We start from the raw sequence: 6,610 nt of genomic DNA, 5'->3' as shown, positions 1-6,610 counted from the left end.
CCAGATGGACAAACCCAGAAACAAACTAATGATACAAGCACCCAGTACACTCAGTTGGGACTTGGAAATACCACTGTTAATCAATAGGTCAAAAGGTGAAATCAAGACAACAATGGGAAAAACTGTTTCTAATTTTTGTCTGTGTGTTTTCTATCTCTCCTTCTCTGTCTATATGTGTGTATCTCCCTCTCTGTATATCCCCCTCTATTTATAACCTTCCTCAGACCATCTACAACCTGTAAAACCAATGAAACTCCCTCCTTTTTCTGTTGTTTTTCCACTCAAACATTTAAAAAGTAGAACCCTTCCCATGAGATTCCCCCTGACAGCCCTTTATCATCTTATTAAACTAAAACAAGGGTATGGGCAGCCTGAATATGGCCTGACAGCACATGCTGTCCCATTTGCTCTAATTAATAAAGAACTATAGTGCACATGCTGCCCAAGAATACACATGCCATCAATTCAAAACTCAAACCTGAACTGAAACTATAACCTAACCCATAAATGTTTATGATTCAAATTAAACAACTACAAATAGCTATACTCAGTTCCTAGTTGGATTCAAACAAAACTTCAAGCAGAAAACCAATAACATGAATCAGATTATTACCATTCAAAGCTAAACTAATTGACGACGTATATCGACTCGACTATACTAATTGTAACACCGGACAAGCAGTCGACCAAACAAACAACACAAAATAAGGCATAACATTGTTCTTGACAATTTTGCACGATACAGGGGAAAAACCAAAAATTATTGATCCGACGATGTTAATCTCATTGAAATATGTATACTACTATACAGATTCATCATAACAGAATAAACAAATCAACCAAATGGAAGGTCTTATGGAGATGAAGAACAACTGACAACAGAAATCCCAAAATAAACAAACAAACTAAATAAAAATGCAGAAAAACTAATCTAGACTAAAATAGATAACAAAAGGGAGAAGTGAACAAACCAGAAATGTTTTAACACGGATGACCAGGCCCGAGCTTGATTTGCCCATTTTAGGTCGGACAAATCCTAACCGAGGTGTTCTCGAACGAGAACACTTCAATTAAGATCTACTAGACCCCAAACTTTCGTTTATATCCAAACAGACTCCACAAATTCTTTTGTTCTAGGGTTCGATTCTTCAGATTTGGAGTTTTGGGATTTGTGGGTAGATTCGGACCAAACCAAGCTTGGTTTGGTCACGAGGGAGGTCAGGGGAGTGTCTAGTGTGAATCCGGGGTGGGTTGGTGTAAATCGAGGTTTTGCTCGAATCTTCAAATGAAGATTCGAGAACCTAGGGGTTGATTCGAACTAAACGGTTGGTGAATTTGGGTTCGGGGTGATTGAGTGGTCTTAGGGTGTTAATCTGGGGGTCACCGGCGTTGTTGCCGCCGGGTTTATGGTGAGGGGGATAGGGGGCGGCGCTAGGGTTCTAAGGGATTTGCGGTCGGGTGAAGGAGATGAGGATGAGGGAGGGGTGCTTTGATAGAGGGTGAGGTATGAGATGATGGCTTTTATACGGGGTGGATGGTTGGGTCTTGGCCGTTAGATCACTCGAGATCAACGGCCTGGATTCAAGGGTTAATCCAAACGGTGTCGTTTGGTTTAGTATTGGGGTCGGGGTTGGTCCAGGTAACGGATCGGGTAGAGGGTTACGGGTGAGTCATCTGGACCGTCAATCTAGTGAGATCAACGGTCCAAATCAAGGGTGACACAACGATGTCGTTTGGACAGTCATGTGGCCCGCCTAATTGGACTAGATAAAAGGGAATTGGACTGGGTTATTTTAGTCTTGGGCCTATTCTTATTTAATTGAAACTGGCCCAATCCAAAAATTCTTTTCTTCTCTAATTTCTCAATTAAATTGACAACTAACACTATACAAACATTAAACAACAATTATCACACATATTAACATTTAATTAAAATAACATCACTTAATGACGAAATAAAATAAAAGATGCATTTTTTGTGATTTTCCTTTTAATAGCCGGATTATGGTTCGATTAATTCCTAATGGTGGAATGATATCCTAAACTTACACACGACATATATTTTTTGTATTTTTGTTGGATAAAGCTAAATAGACACGGACGAAGCCACAAATAACTAAAAACAATGCCACGTAAAATCCAAAAATTGTACGGCAAAGCCATTTGTTATTATTTTGATTTCTTTTGGAGTAATTGTCGTGTAACCAAAAATCACGTGCTCATATTGGTAATCAGAATCCCACCTGGAGAATGAAGAGAAAGCAGCAATATTCGAAGGAAGACGGTTCAAGTTCAGCAATCAGACGCCCACCTGGAAAACAGGAAAAAGCATCTCAGATTACAATTTGAGTCGGCAACAAAGGGACTTCACCTGGAGAATACAAGTCAACAAGGCAATAGGAATCGCAAGATCAAGTTTGAAGATATAGATAGGATTCTTGTAATTCATAGATCATAGTTTAGTCTAGCTTCCTTTATTTTGTCACGGTGTAATAAGGAATTCAGTAAGCAGTAGCAGCAGCAGCAGCAACAGTGAAATCACAGCTTCATGGTAGTCCCAGCTACCAAAACTTCCCGAACTACACTGACCTAATTCCTTTATAACCAAGGATATGTAGGCAACCTCGGAAACAAGGTGCGGTCAAATTTTTCAGAAATGCTTCCAACAGAGTATTCAAACGGGAAAAAATCGCTCGTATCCGCTCACTTTATCTTTGCACGAAAACTCTCCGTGTTTTCGATCAAAGAGGGGCAGCTGTGAGCACATGATTTTTTCCCTATATGAATCACTCCCACAAATTCAAAATAAAATAATTTTTCCACTTCTTGCAATTTCGTGAATCTTTGTAGCATTTTGTTATTGTTTGCATTTGTCTGTGCATGTTTATTTTATTTAATTAGTGAAAAATACAAAATATGTTGCATTTGCAATTAGGATTTAATTTTACATTTGTTAGACTAATTAGCAAATTAGTTATTTTATAAAAATGGAAAAATCACAAAAAAATAATTTATTTTCACTTTTAATTTTAGCTTCGAATTTTGGTAGTTTCCTTTAATTTGGTTTTTAATTAATTGTGATAATTAATTAATTTAAGTTGTTAGGATTAATTTAATTTAGGAATTAGTATAGGTTTATTTTTATTTCAAAAAAAGAGAGAAAAAAGAGAAGAAAAGGAAATTAAAAAGAGTTTGAAATTAAAAAGAACTAATTTAAAAAAGAAGAAGTGAAAAATAGAGGATGTATTTGGGCCAAATCTGTGTCAGCCCAAACGATTTCCACCATAACCCGTTTAATTGAGGCCCAAACCCGTTTCCCACCCGGTCCGGTCTCCACTTAACCAAAATGACCCTATTTTAACAGACCAAATCAGGACCGTTGATTTTGTTGATCTAACAGTCCGAAAGTGGGGTTTGATAGGTATAATAATGTCCGAACCCCTTCAGCCCCCCCTCTCATCGTCTCTTTCATTTCACATCTTCAAAGACCACCTTTGAAACCCTAGTAGCCGCCCCCTTTTCCCACTGCTTTAGGGTGGTGGCGCCAGCTCCAAACTCCACCAAAATAACATCACGGAACCACCAAGACCCCCTCATACTGAATCCACAATTCATTTCCCTCAAATCCTCCTTAAACTACTCGAATCTTAAATCCAAAATCCGAGTTTCTAAGAGCCAAATCCAAACCCGGGCATGCAGGATGATTTCTCTAACCCTCATGAGTTTTTAGAGCCGGTTTTGTCATAAAATAGTGTTGTTCACTTGTTCTTGACAAAGAACAAGCAACTAACATTATTTATGGATAAAGTCGGAGTGTCAGGTCTCTCGAGTTTGGTGCAGTGAGTTCTTTCTTTATTTTGATTCATTTTGTTTTCTTTTCTTCTTTTTTCTTTGGACAACTCAGTTAATTCGACTCAATAGCCGAAATTGATAACTATCCGTTTGTTCTTCTCAAGTCTATTCTTCAATCTTGTTTTGTTTGTTTAGTTACTTTTTGTTAATAGTAGGATTACTGTTCTCATTTCATCAACTGTTTAATCACATAGTTAATGTAATTAGGCCCATTACCTAGCTAATTTCCTGTTATGTAGTTAGGTTAATTAGTTCATTCACTTTTGTTTTGTTTTGGCTGCATTTTTTAAAAGGTTCCGAGTTTCTTCTTTTGGAAATTTTGGGTTAGTTCTTAAAATTAGGAGTCCCTGATTGATTTTGATTGGATTCTGAAATTCAAAGAGCCCAAGTGGGGATTTAGTTTGGGTTTACAGACCCATACCAAATTTGGTTGGGTCAATTTGACCCACATTTTGATTTCAGGGGTAATAACAAGGGCTCATGGGGGCAATTTGGGAAATCTAAGTAGGGAATATTTTAGTAAGTGAATATGAAGCTTCTAGGAAGCTGGGAAGGGGGACTGATTTGAAGCTCTGAAATTTAAACAAAGGACTCCTAAGCAAAAACAAAAATTCCAGAAGGTTTTAAGTGTAAAACTAGTGGCGTTTCTGCAGCCCTAGTAGCTTGCCTATAAAGGAATAATAGCTTGACACTCAAGTCAGAGAAAAAAGGCATAAAATTCAGAAAAATCAAAAACAGCTAAAAATTTCATAAGAATCACTGTTCCATTGAACTTCTTTTGTGATTTCTGAAGTTTTCGATTTCTGAAACAATTTCTGATTCAATTGGGGTAAAAATGGACTGAATTTGGGTTTTAAAAAGTTTGGTTTGAAGTTTGATGTGGTTATTGCTCGATTGAAACTGGTTTTTGGACTGCTGCACATCATTTTTCTGTTTGAAATTGGTTCTGCTGGTGCTGACTTTTGCTATTGCTACTGTTGACCCTTCACTTCTTATTTCTGTTCATTTCCAGGTATTCCTTCAAACCATGAATGGAAATGAAGCTCGATTGAGCTGTATGTGAAGCCATGTAACTCAAGTTGATGAAATGACCATTGTTAATTCTCTGTTGATTCTTCATTTTTTACTAGTTTCTTGTATTTTGTTCTGGGTTTCTTTTAGCTCAGCCTTCTTATGAGTCATTCATGTCACCATGGCTACATGTTTTGTCCTAAGGGTTAGATACGAGTTTTCTGCTTGAATGTAGTTGATTCATGAAAGCCTTCAAGATTTAGTGTAATATGTATGAACTGGAGGCTGCACTTCTTAGTTTGATTGTGAAGTTGGTTGTCTCTAAATGTGTTTCATAGCTATGGGTTGCATGTTGATCATTTCAAACCATTCCTGCCCTAGTTTAGTAAATCTGAGCTGAGTTTGCCTTTCATTGATCGTGTATTTAGACTTGTTTATATGCAGCCTGAAGCGTAGTCTACTAAGTTCAGAAGTTTATAGTTTAGTTTTGCCTCTGTTCGTATGTAAGCTGTGAATTTCAAAAGGACTTTCAAGAATGGAATTTGAATTTGATTTCAAATCAGAGATTTTTTAGACTTAGCTTGACTCTTTATAGGTTGTTCATTCTCGAAAAGTTTGAGTCAAGGACGTTGGTTTGAACCAGGGCACGCATGAGTTGTAACTAATGAATTTGCAATGTTAAATGATGAAATAACTTGTGTAAGAGTTGCTATCACATTAGGAATTGAATCCTCATTTCAGAATCTATGGTGGCATTTAATGCACCTTTGTATTTGTTTTAATTCAAAATTTTCATAGAAAGATTGTTTCCACACCAAGTATTAGTGCAGAATCGGATCTGGGCTGCCAATGTTGGCCCATTTATGTTTATCAGCATTCAGCGTTTCTTGACCTGGGCTTCACGTTAAGCCTAGTTGTGTTGTTGTGCTCATTAAGGAGTTATCGAATTGCAATTGGATCCATTGTCGGCCCAAGCCCTGAAAGTCGAATCTTTGTTTTAGTTTAATGAAGGCCTCTAATTACTAGGCCAAGCTCGAACATTAGCCTAAAATAATTAGAATCCTTTAAGTTTTCCTTAATTAATTGGTAGAGGTGAGCCATATTAAACAACAAAAATAGCTTATGGTCCTCAAACATTTAGCTTGAACTTCCTTTTAAAAATTGAATTGAAGAGTGCCATGTCAAATAAAATCTTAATTGCATGGCCCTCGTTTAATTAATCTTGTTTATCCTTAGAATTTGAGGCATGCCATTTAGCGAATTTTTATGGCCCTCGCAAAGTTGCAAACGCATAGTTGCTTTAGCGTTATTTTAATAACTTACCTTCTTAAACTCGGGTGCGCATTTATGTGACCCAGATCCAAATCTCAACAATGCTAGATAAAATATGTCAAGGACTGCGGATGCATTTATGTGACGTGGTTCAAGACATGTTTTTAATAACGTTGCAATCTTCCTAATAAATAAATAAAAGCGGTTTTAAAGTTAAAATGCACATACGTTTAAAAGTGTATTAAAATCAGATAACATGCCAAATATAACTGTTGAGCGACCGTGCAAGAACTACGAAATCAGAGAATGCCTAACAACTTCTTCTGGGTTAACAGAATTCCTTACCCAGATTTCTAGTTCGCGGACTGTAAAACAAAGTCAATCTTTTCCTCGATTCGGGATTTAAACCGGTGACTTGGGACACCCTAAATTATCCCAAGTGGCGACTCTGAATTTCTTAATATAAATAATCTCG

This window comes from Nicotiana tabacum, chromosome 11 (genome assembly GCF_000715075.1).
Source record: "Nicotiana tabacum cultivar K326 chromosome 11, ASM71507v2, whole genome shotgun sequence".
NCBI lineage: Eukaryota > Viridiplantae > Streptophyta > Magnoliopsida > Solanales > Solanaceae > Nicotiana > Nicotiana tabacum.
The sequence above is the reverse complement of the archived record's forward strand: the minus strand, read 5'-3'. Positions refer to the sequence as shown.